Source organism: Pleurodeles waltl, chromosome 1_2 (assembly GCF_031143425.1).
Source record: "Pleurodeles waltl isolate 20211129_DDA chromosome 1_2, aPleWal1.hap1.20221129, whole genome shotgun sequence".
Classification (NCBI taxonomy): Eukaryota; Metazoa; Chordata; class Amphibia; order Caudata; family Salamandridae; genus Pleurodeles; species Pleurodeles waltl.
The window spans coordinates 1,063,799,059-1,063,815,791 of NC_090437.1; the positions used below are offsets into that span (position 1 = coordinate 1,063,799,059).

The 16,733-nt window shown below is 38.4% G+C and overlaps 1 protein-coding gene across 3 annotated transcripts in view; it reads right to left on the reverse strand.

Moving 5' to 3' along the window:
* Positions 1-16,733, reverse strand: part of PCDH7 (protocadherin 7) — a 749,767-nt gene that overhangs the window by 681,926 nt on the left and 51,108 nt on the right. The window lies entirely within an intron of this gene.

Here is a 16,733-nt window from a genome sequence, read left to right on the forward strand (position 1 = left end):
TAGATCTTTCTATGCACAGGGCACTTGTTTTGTGTAATGTATTGTTAGTTTGCACTATGAGCAGTGTGATGCACTTTAAAGTGTAATTGTCCTCTTTCTGAGATGGATGTACTATGGTTTGGTTGGATTGTGTGCTATAGTTAAGTTGCCATATGTGCCTATGTGTGTATATAGTTGTGTTTGCAGTGTGTTGGTATTTACTTACAAAGTGAATGATTGATGTGTATAGATTAATTCATCTTTCTATCAGGAATACAGGGATAGAGGTATATGTATCGATCATGTTGCCTATGTGGTCGCTAAGGGCCTAATTACGAGTTTTGTGGTCTTGCGACCATCAAACTCACGTTGGTGGCTGGACTGCTGCACTCCTGATGGTCAGACTGCTAGGTTACAACCCTGGTGTTTGGACCACCATGGGACCACAGCCAGGATCATGGATTCTGAGGGGTTGATGGTGATTGGAGTCCTGTCAGCAACTACAGCACTAAGTTCAGCACTGTCAGGCAGATCACAACTTCACTTTTCACCAGCCTTTTCATGGCAGGAACCCGCCATGAAAAGGCTGTCAGAAAGGCAGTTCTGGTGCCACAGGGTGGCCCCTGCACTTCCCACGACCATGTTGTGGACAGTGCAGGGGTCCCCCTGCCCAGCACCGTCAGAACGCACACTGTCTGCTATGGTAAACAGTGCGCATTCCGAGGATGCTGGGGCACCCTCTGTGTGACCGCACTGGCCTCTTCCTCCGGAGGAGCTGAGGCCAATGTCACCATACTGTTTACACTGGGCTGACCAGTGTAAACCTTCTAATTCAGAGGTTTCCACCAGTTAGTCCAGTGGAAACATAGGGCTTCATTACAAGTGTGGCGGTCATCAGACCACCACACTTGCAGTGGCAGTCAGGATGGCCACATTAAAACCCTGGTGGTCAGACCGCCGGCATCGCCAGGATCCATGATCCCAGAGGTCTGGCGGTGGTGAAGATTTTGTTCTCCACCATCCTTTTTATGGCAGTAACACCTCCATGAAAAGACTGGAGGAGAACAGGTGAAGGGGTGCACATGGGGGGCCCTTGCCCTGCCCATGCAACTGGCATGGGCAGTGCAAAGGTCCCCCTGCCCAGCACTGTCGCAATATTCACTGTCTGTTTTGCAGGTGGGGTACAGCATTGCTACCGGCTCGATTACAAGCAGGAGACAATGCAGTAGCCTGTTTACCACTAGGTTGGCGGGCAGAAACTGAGGTTTTCAGCCACCGATCTGGTGGGTAACTCTTAATAACTCTGACGGGGTGGTCACCACAAATGCGGTGGCCAACCGGTCAGGAGTTTGGCTTTCCCATCTGCCGAACCCTTAATTTGGCCCATATTAATTGAGCCGGGGGGGCCACAAGCTCCTCACCAGTCTCCTCCCCATGGGTTTGGTAGGCCATCAGTCTGCTCGCCAAACTCGTAATCAGGCCCTAAGTGTTTGCTATGTTATGTCTATTTTATGTGCAGTCGATGAATTAACAGTATTCATTACATTGTTGATGTTTTTAAGTTTTAAGTAGGGCATCTAATGTAGGTACAAATATGATCGATCTATGAAACAATTTCTATGAAAAGGGTGACAAAGTGAGCGTCATTATTTAATTACATTCACTATGCAACTTTCTTATGTGATATATTGCAGACATGGACCTATGTTGAATGCCTACGCTGTAATGTATGTGTACTGTGGTTTACATGTCACTACTAGTTGCATTGGCTATGAATTGATGATTTCCTGTTGATTTCTGTGTGCAATTGTTAGGAAACAGCCATTTTCTACATACAATTGGTGTGTGTATGTGAGTTTGTGGATAAGATGTTTGATAATAAGTGTTATACTGTGCATTTATTTTGAGATATTTCCATATGATTTAGTGTAGCACTCTCCTCTCTCTCTCTCTCTCTCTCTCTCTATATATATATATATATATATACATATATATGTATATTGATTATGATATATATATATATATATACACATACATGTATATATTTTATATATATATATATATATATAAATATATACATATATGTGTATATATATATATATATATATATATATATATATATATATATATATATATAGTATTAAGATGTTGGGATAAAGCGTATAAAGTATAAAGTATAAAGCGCTGGGATGCCTGGCTTCACCTTGGAGGTTGCCCAGGAGTGGGCACCTCACAGGGAAAAGCCAGGAGGGGTTCCACAGCGGTATGCGTACAGCGCCTTGAGACCCTAACGGGTGAGTAGTGCACTATACAAGTACGAAGTTTATTATGGAAGCAGTGTTTGGAATATATGTAATAGATGTGTGTGTTTGTGTGTGTGAGTGTGCGAGTGTGTGTATGTAAGGGAGGGAGAGAGAGAGAATGTGTGTGTGTGACTGATATGAGTGCGTGTACAATATTGTGGTGGTGTGTGCTTAGGGACAATCACAGACTTACTAGACAGTCTTGGGTAGCTTTTCCAGTAAGGCACTGAATGGTTGGGTGAAGAGCAACCAAATCAGTAGTTATGAAGGTCTGTATGATCTAATTTTGAAAGGGCAGGTGCTCAGTAACTGTTTCACAGAGTGTGTCAACACCTGATTGACTGCAAGCCTACTTACCCCAGAGATCTTGAAAGAAGACAGACCTATTAGTCAGTACCAGAGTGTCCAGGAGGGTACCCAGGGGTGATCCTGAGGAGGGTGGTTTATGTTCCCCCCAAAGAGTGAGGAGAAGGTACACAGTGACCCAGAGAGGACATATTGCAGTGTGGGGAAAGTGTTACCATGCCCCTTTTAAGAATGGGAGGTTCTGGTGGGTGAGGCTCAGAGGATTCCAATTCTAACCCTGGTGCATTAATTGCTCCCGGGTAGGGCATAAGCAAGGGGTACTGATCTGTATCAGGAGATCATCAACTGGTAGGGGCACCACAGTGTCAGGAGAGCAGGGTGGGGCATCCTGAAAGCTCTGTTTTATGAGGGTACCACTTCAAAGCAGAGAGTAAAGAGGCCCAGATGGAGGGCTGGGGGGAAGGACTTACCTCCGTCACTCGTTCAGCCCCAGGGTACAGACCCTGGGCTGAAAGGCCAGTCTCAGGATACCACCTTTTTAACTGACAGAATGTAGTGTGGAAGTGGTCTGCCTATCACCTGGGTCTACCACCCTTACTCTGAGGACCCTAGATGGCCCTGGGCCTGTTTTTTTTCTCCTTCTGCAGGGTCCTGTCCTTTTCTACTGACACTGACAGATGTCAGTAATCTGTGTTGGGTTCTGTCCTTATGGACAGACTTTTCCTTGGGTTGAGGACAGATGTCTGATGGAAAGGGTCACATCACTTTGTTGGCCATGGTGGTACTCACTGTCTACTGAGATGCATCTGTGAGCAAGATAAGGTATAGTGCTTCATAGAAGGGGTAAAGAGAAGGGTTCCCCATGGGTTAGTCCTTTGGGTCAGGAGAGTGTAGACAGAGGAATTTATCTGAGTTCAAAGGGGTGTAGAACTGACAAGTGCCTATGCATAACAAGGCCTTCATACATGTTCTATCAACTAAGCAGGGAAGCCCATCAAGGTACTGATTAGTCTATCCTGACATCAGACTGGAAGGGGGTCGTGTTGGACTTGGCCTTCCTTACAGGGTTATTGCCAAACATTTTGCCTTCAACTTCTTGTGTTCTACACCTGTTTCTATTCGCTGTTCAAGAGTCTGTGCACTTAACCACCAGTGCTAAAGTTCTCGTGCTCTAAGTATTAAACATGGTGAAATTGTCTCACACCCAATTGGCACATTTAATTTAATTGTAGGTCCCTAGTAAATTGGTTCTACATGTACCCAGGGCATATAAATTAAATGCTACTACTGGGCCTAAAGCACAGATTGTGCCATCCACTTAAGTAGCTTTTTAAAACATGTCTCAGGCCTGTCATATTAGCCTGTGTGTGAAGTTTTAAACTGCCATTTTGGCCAGGCAAAATAAACCTTCTGCCATACCTATAACCTTTCTTTTAACACATCTTAGTCCTACCTAGTGTAGGCTCTAAACAACCTATAGGGCAAGATGCAGTGAGTTTAAATTGTTGGACATGTACAATTCACCTTTACATGTCCTGGTAGTGAAAAAACCTTACATTTATTTTTTGCTACTGCAAGAATTACCTCTCTGAGAGGATAAAATTGAGTTGCCTTATTACATTTAATAAGTGCTATCTTTAAATTGGGACAGTTAGAGAGGTTGAGTTTGGTGTCTAAAGAAATTTTATTCAAATGCATCCTTAATGATAAAGTCAGATTTTAAGGCACAATTCTGAAAATACCACTTTTAGAAAGTTGGCATTTTCTTATCCTAACCATTATGTGCCTGTTCCTATGTCACATGACTGGATGTAGTTGGTAGCTGCACTTTGTTTATTCCCAATAGTCATCCATACAATAGAGGGATTAGGTGCAGCAGGATGGACCATCAACTGACTGGATGAGGATGGTATGGGCACAGCTCCACTTGCAAGTGAATAGGTTGTACCCTGCCTTCACTCAAAGGACTTGCCACCACTGCATTGTCCATGCAGCCAGCTTGAGTCAGAGCACGGAAGGCAGGAAAGTTCAAGAACTTCAAAGGGGATTCTCCAGAAACTTCTCCCACCTCAAAGAAAGCAACAGGTATAAATAGTGGACCTTCAGACCCAACTCTTCAGTACACCTCTGGGCCAGTGGAAAACTCAGAAGGACTACTGTGCTGCTCTGCAAGAAGGACTGATACTTGTTTGCCCTGTTGCTGTGCTGCCCGAGTGAAAGGACTGGACCTGCATCTTGATCTCTGGACCACTGGTGTGACTCCAAGGGCTAGTTGCCTATTTGCCTGGTCTATTGATCAGAAGCCTCAAAGGGAAACAAAGGCTCCTATGTAAACCCAGCACCTGGACTATGTCTGCTGTGAGACTCCCCCCCGCATCTGGTACCGCCCAAGTCCTGGACCCTTGAAAATGAGCCTGAAGGTGCTCTACCAGCCATCCCACCTGTGATCCTGTGGGCAGAGCCGATGCAAAGCGACAGATCTCCTCACAGCTCTACATCAAGATAATTACAATTAAGAAGTAATAGCCAGAGCAAGAGGAGGGAGACCAGGGAAACCTGCACAACCCTTTATTCTTGCTCAGTGCCTTTTTAAATGAAACAAAGCATTTTGGCAGAGCTGTGGGAGGAATTGGAGTTGACAAAATGTCTCCTGCCACTTTCCTCGCTTCTGTTGTCCATAATTGCCATTTACTGCTGGGGCAGTGCATGCAGAAGTAACTGAGAAATATGGAATGCAGGACCTTTAAAGAGAGAAGGGAGAAGCTTGTGAAATCAAGCACATTTCACAAATCACTCTATATAGTGTCTTCTGAAATTGCTTAGGAATGTGAAGGCTGTATGTAGATTTAGATGTTACTTTGTCAATGTATTTCACACATACATACAGTTGAATGGTCTTGTCATCAATTTCCCACTTGAGTGGTTATGGCACATGTCCTGTGTGTATGCCATTAACAAGTGAGAGCAATTTTAATGGACGATATAGCCCACTATGGAATACTATGTTGCTATTCAAACATTGTGACCTAGGAAGGCAAATTATTGTAATTAACATACAACTTCACTTTTTGCTGCTGCTCCTGCAGTTACGTTCTGTGTGAGAGTGTGAATCTCTTTTGCCTGTAAAGTGTAGTTTTAAATATATATGTTTTTCTTTTTATTAATAGGAAATTTTTTTGTTGAATCACCATAATTATTTTTACTCAGTTAAGGCTCACCTGCCCAGTTAAACATACCTTACGAAAGAAGGAATTTAAGTTGGATAATTCTGCTTAAGACATAGAAAACTACAGATGGCATATAGTTATTTTATTCAGCACCCAATTTCCTTTTTAGTGATATGCATTCTAAAAGTTGAGTTTTCTTATTTTTTTACATTATTACCTTGCTATCTCTCTCCCATCTAGATTTCAGTAATTACATTAAACCATCACGAAACCAAACAGGAAAGATGCTTTCCTCTGTGACATCAATATATTGGGAAAATTCCTGTTGCAGATAAAAGATGCTGAATTTTAGGGGCACTTGAGACTAACATATCTTTTCTCATTAATTTTTCTCTTGAAGAACATATTCAAATACTTTTTATAGAAATCAATATTAAGCACACAAATCCCCCACAAATATCAACACAGACATGGCTATTCACAAAGGTAACTTACATCTGTAACTTTAGTCTTACATGTTTGAAGAGGAACTTTATTACTTTTTGGATATTTACCATTTGTCACTCAAAAGTGTAAAGTTACATGTTTCTACTCCCGGAAACAGAGGCTTTTACCAAATGTACTAGCACTAGTTCTTACAGCAAAAAAGAAGCATTAGAAGGTCCAGCACCACCCATGGCCAACTACTGATACTGCAATACCATTCAATACAAAACAATAGGCAGGGACATCAAACAACCGCCATTAAACATTATTAAAAAATAAAGATAATGAAAAATTATTATTATATTATTATGACATATTTAGATATAATTTGTAAATTAAAAAAGTAATACTTTTTTTAATAAGATAAATTAATTGAAAGTTATTGCATGCATGATTCATTCATTAATTTCATTATAATGCATACAAATAAATGTAAACATTCTACTTTAGGTGTGATTTTTTTTATTAAATCTTTAGAAAGATGATGTTAAAATAATGTAATATATTTAAATTAAATTACATTTATTTCAAAATTATGTTAATAGTATTGCATTTTTTATTTTGCTCTACATCCAAAATAAGCATATTTAAGCATATTTACATGTTAATGTAGTACATACTATATAGCTTTGATGCCCCAGGAAAATGTTCACTATTTGAAACTGCAAATAAATAATTATATTGAAGTGAAAAATAATAATGTGATAACAGAACTGGGGAAGGTTGCTGTATATCAATGAGGGCATGATTACGCTGGGAGACTTTAATACTTTGTTTCCTTCAAATGATAACTTATTATGTAATCTAGCAAACTAATAAAATAAATTGTTCTTTAAATATGGAACATTTCAAACTGTATCCAAGACAATGACCTAAACCAACTGTATGTTATACTCTGCCATTCAAAAATGTGCATAATTTCTCCTGTCAAATAGAAGGCAAACATAAAACAAAATGTAAGCATGTAAATGTAAGGGCACAAAAATCTTCGGGAGCCGTAGCAAAATATGAATACGTTTTTGGCAAGAATAACTGTAAATATTTATTGGAAATTGTCACTAGATAAACACGATTTCTGGAAAGGTGCCTCTGATATCCAAAACTATCAATCTTTTTCAGTATTGTGCATATTTCTGAGTAATGTTTTACTGTCTGACCTTCCTTTTTATAGTTACAAAAATACCTTGAGCTTGACACAATTTATCTTTTTGAATTATTGTTTTTTTGCAGTGTATGTGCCTTTCTTTCATATTAAGGATTAAAGTCAAGATATTTCAATACATCAATTTAAAAGAAACACAATTCAGATACTTAGAACTCCCTCAAGAATGAGGGACACTTATATACCAGCTTCATCTATTACAAAGCATGTGACCATTGAGCTATACATCATTCATCACATGCCAATTAGGATCACTGTCAAATAAAACCTTGCAAAGTGTAAAGATGGCAGCAGATCTTAAGCCTATCCTATGTTCATTAATATGAAGGGCGTTGACATTGAAGACATTTGCAAGTATTTCAGATGACATTGTGCAAGGTGTATAGTAATTATATGATATGTCACAATTTATGCTCAGTGAAATTCCTGATTCACTCCAATGGTCAAAATATTTTTATTTTCCCTTTAAATCACGTCCTCTTGGAACACAAGACTGCTCTTTGATATGTAGCATCATAGCTAATTGGCTCATTTGTTGAACATTTTTTTTCCTTCACTGAATCTTTGTATGAGTTAATTTGTTTCTAATACAATTCGGTATTGTATGTACTTTAGTCAGCACTTGCTACCTGTCCTACCTGTCCACAGATGGGATCTTTCATCATTTGCATTTTTTGTCAGCTCAAAAGTGGAGGTCTCCAAGCATGAGGAACACACGAACTAACAAGTATTTGTAAAGCCAATAGGTCTCACCTGTGTGACTTATTATTTTTGCAAAGGCCATGCAGCATGTGTAAAAAGCATAATGCAAAACAAGGAAAAAAGATGCAGTGATCTTGCTACTGTTGATGGTGTTACCAGACATTCCCATATCTAGGAAAAGAGATTAGGGCATATCTTATTTAACAATCCGAATTGGCAGTCACCATTGGGTCTATAAATAACAAAAAATTACTTTTTGTAGCACAAAAAGCAGTTTTTGCTCTGAGGAGCAGTTCAGCAGCACATGGCAGTGATTTGGCACTCCAAAAAAAAAGTAGTAAATATATATTACAGACTGTGTGGGGTTCTGGAAGCAATGGAGGAATAGGTGGGTGGGGCAATGGGGAGCAGGGAGTAGGCAAGAGAGCAATGGAGATGCTTGAGGCAGGCCCACAAAAATCTAATAAAAAAGCTAAGGGCGAGGGATGAGCTTGGTGAAAGAGAGCAATACAGATTCCAGGGGCAGATATTTGGGGAATGGACGCAGCACATGAGGTAGAGAGCTAAAAGTCAGATGCACACTTGAGTATTGAAAGAAAACAAAACAAGTAGTTCCCTAAATGTGAGAAGTGGGGGGATATATGTCAGCCAATCTAAGGGATATTAAATAAGCTATGCTTCAGTGGTAAATAAGTACAGGAGAGGAAGTCATGCTTTAGAATATGCACCAGGCAAATGGGTTTTACAATAAAGTCACTCAATGGCAAGCAATAGGCAGCCCTCTAAGGCCACTGTAGGTTTTCTATATGATGCATAAAAGGTTATTGCTACAGATAGCCAAAAGCTATCTGGTAGACAACCCCTGAAAATAAAGTATGTATATTAAGTTGCAGTAAGTGCAGTTGTAAAGGAAGCCTGGCTAAAATATTTACTTCATCTAAAGAGACCTGCTGATTTCCACTAAAGAATGGCAATCACCAACTGATGGTGAACACTTTATTACATGTGAGTTACTGATGTTATTATGCATTGCATGCACCAGAATGCAATGGGGAACCTTTGCTGGGATGACAACACTTTGCTTCCTACCCCCTGCATGGCTAGTGTATTAGTTTGATGAATTTTGATTTCTTTACGTGAGACTATGTGCAAAGTGATTACTTTAAAATATAATTCTATATTTTGTGTAATTATACATTTATGTATTCAATGTATTTTATCTGTTTCTCAATACTTTCTTTAATCATTTGCTTTTTGCCTTAGCTCGTAAGTGCCTATCATGAAGCAAGAGAACACAGGTGCTAAAAATAAACAATAAACATTTAGTTAGAGCAAATATAATTGCTATGGTAACCTGGTTAAACATTGATCATAACTCACAAGAAAACTCCCCTTACATTTTTAGTACACTTCTGACATTTTTAACATTAAAAAAGATGCAGAAATATGCCTTGAAAATGGGATCAGGCATGTGTTTCCAAGATTACATCACTGCCTATGTATTTAGTGCATCTGCAGGACGTCTGCATTAGAAATGATCTGCGGAGTCCTGTCAGGTCCCAGCAGTGATACCATTCATGCAGGTGCACATTGTGTTCTTAGGTGAAGACAAGTAGGCCTTACATCCTTTAACTAGGGGCATGGTCCCATGTGAATGAGGGAATGTATTTGCAGAGTAGTACAGGTGCAGTCATCTCTGGAGAGGCACACCAGGTTTACCATTGATATCCCATGCCTTCCATGTAGGCAGGTGAAGTCAGCCACTGCAACTGACTGAAGGCATATCTCAAACCTCACATTTGTGCTGGGCATCTTGAAGTGAAAGGCAAACCAGTTGTTTGAAACCTCTAGTTCATGTTTTACTGGTGTGCTCACTATAGTGCATGCACAAGTTGTGAAGAACACTTTTTTCTAAAGATGGTGCATGGTCCTGGCATACCTAATGTGATTGTGCCTGGAAAAAACCTGGACAGTGCCCCATATAACATAATATGATCCTTGGATATTTTTTGTGAACTGCATTTTTTCCCACTTTTTTGCATGCAGAACTTTATGTAGTGTAGTGTACATTTATTCATGTGTAAAATGCAGTGCTTTACACCGAGTGCACTTTTTGTTTTTTCCATGGAGAATGTTTTTCACTATGGAGACACCGTTTGTGTAATGCCCTACCAAATTCACAAATGTTAATTTTCCATTTTGACCCTAAACAGAGATTTACTTCTGCCTTGGAACTGGACTGCAGTGATAATATTGACAATCTGGCATTTTTACTATGCTACATACTAGGGGGCTGGCTAAAGAGCAGAATGGGCTGCTGTGATACAACCATGTCCCTAGGGCCCATTCTGTTCATGGTCTCCAACAGCTTGGAGTTGGTTAGAACACTTTTGTCTGTGCTAATTTTGGTTTCCAGTCTGGCGTGCCCTTGGTCGAAGTAAGGCCCATATTTATACTTCAATTGCACCGAATGTGCACCATAGTTTTTATGCAAATACAGAGCAAACCTAACTCCATATTTATATTTTGACGTCAGACACATCTAGCATCAAAATATAGGAATTTGCACCATTTCTTGGAAGCGTGTGCCTACCTTGCGTCGAAGAGATGCAAGGGAGGCGTTCCCATCTAAAAAATGGTGCTATCACTATAGCCCATATTTATCACCCCCCTGTGCTAAAATGATGCACTGGTGGGAGAAGGGGCTAAATAATTGTGCTAAGCTTGCTTTGCACCATTATTTAACACCTGGGTCAGACCAGGCATTAGGGGACCTGTGGATCCATCTCCAAGGTTAAACACCATGGAATGTGTCCACAGGTGCCTCCCCAAGCCCTAGGAACACCCCCACCCATACCAGAGGGACACCAAAGGTGAGTAGGGTATGTATAGGTAAGTATGTTTGAAAACATTTTTAAAGTGCCATGCAGGGGTCCTAACTTGCACACAGTGCAATGGCCATGCCCAGGGGACATTTGTCCCCTGTGCTGGCTATTGAGTTGGTGGGCATGACTCCTGTCTTTCCTAAGATAGGAGTCATGTTTTTGGTGTTAATCTGATTAGAGGTATTTTTTTTGCCTTTAAGCAGGCTAGCATCATTTTTTGACGCACACCCCCCTTCTTCCATACCGCCAACATCACCCGGCTAGTGTTTTTTTTTTATAGATGCTAGTCTAAGTTTAGTGCTGGCTTGCGCCATTCCTTTAATATGGAGCCCGGCTGGCCCTGTGGAACGGCACAAGCCGGTGCTATACTTTTTGCCACAAAACTGCAATTGCACAGTTTTGCAGCAAAAAGTATAAATATGGGCTTAAATATTTGACCTTGTCCAAGATAGTAATAAGCCAATGCAGAGTTTGTAAATACCAACAAATATGTTATGATGTAGATGTGTGCAAACGTACCAGGGCATTCCAAACATGGAACACCCTCTCATGCCCCAGGAACAGATGAACTCATACAACAAGCAGAGCCATGCTTTGGGACTATCTACCTTGGACTGACACTTGTAAATCGTCTCACGTGCATCTAAGTTGAACTAAGGTTTGTGAATGGCTTTTAAACTAGGTCATGCATAGTGCTGCCCAGACAAGACTTACAAGTGTCTTGTACCACAAAACCTGAACATAGTCTATGCCAGTCATCGGACTTTAACAATCGCTACAAGACATCACACTTAGCTCCCCCAAAGTGGCACTGTGACAAAACAGTAAATCTAATCATCATCAAACTTTCATATGCATGTTTTCTGAAACAATGCATGATGTACAGTTTGGTGAGAGCTGCATTGCTTATAATTTTTTTAATATTTTTCTGAATGGTAAAAGATATTTCACAAAATAATTTTCAACAAGTAAATGATGAATCTCCTTGCCTGTTCAATCCATAAATACCTTAAATACAAGAATGAATGAATATATAAGGGACACACAAGTTTTTGTACTATCCAAACTCTGTCTGTCTATCTATCTATCTATCTATCTATCTATCTATCTATCTATCTATCTATCTATCTATCTATCTATCTATCTTTTGGCCTGTCTGTTTATCTATCATAGACAGTCACTAGTACCGTCAGTGAAGTAATTTCAGCTAGAGTGCTTGGTTCCTCTCCTTGTCCCACAATATTAGGCAAAAGAAAGCTGAGTATGAAAAATATATTTTTCCATTTTTAGTAGCGAACATCCAAAGGTATGTTGGAATTCAGATAATTATCTCAGAATGTGCTGAATCCTAAAACTGAATTATCCTTTTATACAAATTTTAACTGCAAATGTTAATTATTCAATTACAGAATGCACAGAGATATTGGGTACAACTCATGAGACCAGCAGAAAAATATATATGATTTTCGCTCACTTGATACTGATTTAGCTGCAATGCCTAAATTGAATTTAATATTTATTAACACAAGTTTTAATCAAATGTGTTTCAAGCTTTTTCAAAACTCCAGCTTTTTATATAATGCCCTTTCTAAAACATGTTTTTTTTCTCAAATACAAATGTAGAAGAGGCCTTACATTGCTTCCTAAAAAGTCTACATTCCATTTAACTGGAGCCCCACTTTTACCATTAATAGGTCATTGTATCAATATTGTGGAAATTAGTATTTCTTGATCCAAATGTTGTATCAAATGGTAGTGTTCCAGATGTGAAAATGCCTTTCCATATTTTATATGAATCATTACCGCTGTGCAGGATAGGCAGAATTGTAATAGCAGAGTGGGTGATTACAAGCTGGCCCCAAATGTCTGAGTAGTTCTATAAGTAGCTATAAGTAGAATACTTTCCAAACACTTATTTTTTGAGAAAAAGCTTTCATCAGCTTTTATGCTGCTAATCATCCACAGGGTCCTACGTGACATCAAAGTTGGGAAGGAAGAAATTATCCTCAATCTGAATAATCTTTATTTCAGAAAATAGACCAATTACTGCCCCTTTGCAATTTCAGATTTACTAGCCAATGCAAACAAATGTTCAGCAGACAGAGGGCCTGATTACAACTTTGGAGGAGGTGTTAATCCGTCCCAAATGTGACGGATATACCACCAGCCGTATTACGAGTTCCATAGGATATAATGGACTCGTAATACGGCTGGTGGTATATCCGTCACTTTACCGTCACTTTTGGGACAGATTAACACCTCCTCCAAAGTTGTAATCAGGCCCTGAGTCTACTTGAACACAGATCGCATTGATGAACATTCTACAATGCTTTGATGTTATGTAAATTAAAATACAACTTATTTTTTTAATGTATTCTTGATGGAACTCTCACTAACAAATACATAGCCCCAAAAGGACTTAGAACCACTGGTCAAATATGTATTAGGACTCAATAACACCGACCATCCAGAATCATTGGTTGGTACCAATCAGGGACTCAGTAATAAGGACCACATTCCAACAGTGATGCAAAACTTTCACATGCTTCAAAAAAGGAAAAAAACACACTACACCATTTGCTGTATAGCCGGCAGGACTATCACCATTGCATTCATCTCTGCACGCTACAAAGCTGAATGGCGCATGTAGGAGGGTATGAGTAAAGTCATTGAGGGAACAAATAAGTATTGAGATGTGTTGATAAAGGGGAGGGTGATCTTAGCTAATTGAATTAATAGTAAACTCAAAGTTCCAATTTGACACATCTTGATTAATAGAATTTGCAAATAATTAAGGATGCACATAGCACAAGTACGTGTAGAAAGTCACTGAGTGGGTACATTTTCCACCACAATTAAAATAGGAAAGAGATTGAAACATATAAAAAAAGTAAAACATATTAGAGTATCTACAAAATCCACATAAAACTAACCTCAGTGTTGGAATAAGTATGCAATTAGAAGAGAATTGTGCCCAAAACACGTTTTTAGACAGAATGGGATTTAAGCAAATGATAAAAAATAAGTTCCATGTAAAGTAATTTAACATACACCTGCAGAATCTTTAAACTAAAGACACCAGGGAGGAAGGATCATGTCCATGCATAATATATGTGAAAACTGTAAGATTTGATGATTTGTAAATGTTGTGAGCATGAGTTTGGGAATCTCAAAGGTGAGAAAATCTATATATACTACTTTCTGTGTGGATTGGGCCAAGTGACTCTGATGGCTACTTAAAGTTCATATTATTTTTGAAGCAGCCATCTTCAAGACTCTGACCTATCCGTTATTTTCTTGTGGGCCAGCTTCTTCACATTGAAGGCAACTGTCACTGTTGCACATAATACATTTTGCAATGTAAAGCACAGATAATGAGTACATTTCAAATATTCTAAGGCGTATGAGTTTTTCACTTCACTCATGTCTATTTAGAGATCTTTCATACTGACAGTAAAGGAATGTAATTTGACCCCGATCTTGATATATGTATTTCATTTCTTAATTATAATGAACCATAATTGACTTGCTGACTTGTTGGCTATTTGATGGATTGTATTGTATTGTGTGCAGTAAAAAGCAAACTATTAAAAGTTGTTTATTCTTTCTAGAACAGGACTAATCAACCTCAAAGAGTACAATATAGTATTATTTTGAGGAAATACACAAGTCTGTTTGAAGAAAATGCACATATAAATTTGCTGGATATCTTTCATATTTTATTTGGCATTCTATTAACCAAACAAAGTTTCGCCTAATGTTCAGCCAATGCACCTACATAAATGGAAACCTATAACATTCATCATTTAATTTTCTGAAAAATAGATAATAGTAGTTTATAAACTGTAGATTGATTTTCATAGCATGTGTATTTGTACACATTTGTGACAAACCTCATCCTGTTACGAAACAATAAAAAGGTGATTCCAAAGTGGTCAAACTAATTGATGTTGTGAATGTTTAAGGTGCAAAGTTTTATGACCAATGAAAAAATATTTTCAAGCAAATAAATGTTGGAAATGCTCCAATAAAATCATTGCAACTATCAAAAAATTATGTGTTTTATAAATACATTTTCTGTGCATTTTTTATGATATTTAATTTAAAAAGCATTGTGTTTTATAAACAGAAATGTCAATTAAATGTGTTACACATATGTGGGCATTTTATTTTATGTGCCAGTGGTGAAAAGTTAAATTGTTCCATTGTAGGCCAATGATAGGTTTCCTTGTTTTGTTGCACGGTTACAATTTTTAATGTAACAATCATGCTAATTGCAAAGATTATTTCCAATTTATCATCTCTATAATACCTTGAATATTGAAGCATAAAGGGGGAATTAATTAAGAGTAAACATACTCACAGAAAACTTTTAGTGGTGCTATTGGATGTAATGTACTTGTAATATTGTGAACAGGAAAACAATCATGTTTGTGATGGAGTCCACTGAACTCTAATTCACATCCTTTCTCTGATTCCTTTAAAATTCAATATTCTTTGTGGAATTCTAGTTAGTGGATAATGGATGGAGTGTGTGGCGGGGAGGGGCTAGACACAATGTAGATTATGGGGGTTATTCTAACTTTGGAGGAGTGTTAATCCGTCCCAAAAGTGACGGTAAAGGGACGGATATACCACCAGCCGTATTACGAGTTCCATAGGATATAATGAACTCGTAATACGGCTGGTGGTAAATCCGTCACTTTTCCGTCACTTTTGGGATGGATTAACACCTCCTCCAAAGTTAGAATAACCCCCCATTACCTGAATGAAGTTAGGGATGTTGTTCTTCTTCATATTTAGTCATGTGTCAGTGTGGTTTCAAATATGAACATATAAACTGTTTTACCAATTATTTTGCTTTTTTCACTCAATTTATTGTTCACTCAAGTAAAATGAATGCATAAGTAGTAGAATATAGAACCATGTTATCTTCTTTAATAAATATATAAACTTTCCAGCAAAGATCATTTACTTTGAGTGAACTTAGGGATGTTGTTTCTGTTCATACTTAGTCATGTGCCAGAGTGGTCTCAAATATGAACATTTAAATTGTTCGATCAATTATTTTGCTTTGTTCAGTCAATTTATTGTTCACTCAAATGAAATGAATGCATAAGTAATAGAATATAGAACCATGCTATCTTCTGTAATAAATATATAAACTTTCCAACAAGAGATCATTTACTTTGAGTGATAACATGCTATGCTGTTTGAAATTTCCTGGTCTTATTTTTCACCATGAGAGGATATGATAAAAAATATATATTTTACACAAGATTGAACAAATGCATGCATGAACACATTTTTCCATTAGAAATGCAGCAATTCTGGTTTGTGACAGGTTATCCAGTTTTTGGTACTATTTCCCTTTGAAATGGTGTGTGGCAATAATTGATACAAAAGACATATGACACTAAATTATAGATTAAGATACAGATACGTTTTCAGATTTGTAATATTTGTGACTTCAGAGGCATACATTTAGAAAGGACAATTATTTGGCATTTTAGTACTCTGCAGGATAAGGTATTAAAAAAGTAGCATTATAAACTACTTTTATAATGTATGCCGATATAACAATCTCTTAATTGTCACCAACCCTCCAATGGTAGGCTATTTTAATTTAAGAACGAAATAGAGTGTGCATTGAATACATCATTAGATGTTAAGTCAGTCATACTGGCTACCTCCCTGCTGGATCCATTATGAGTTTCCCGCTGGGCTGGCGGGTAGAAACTGA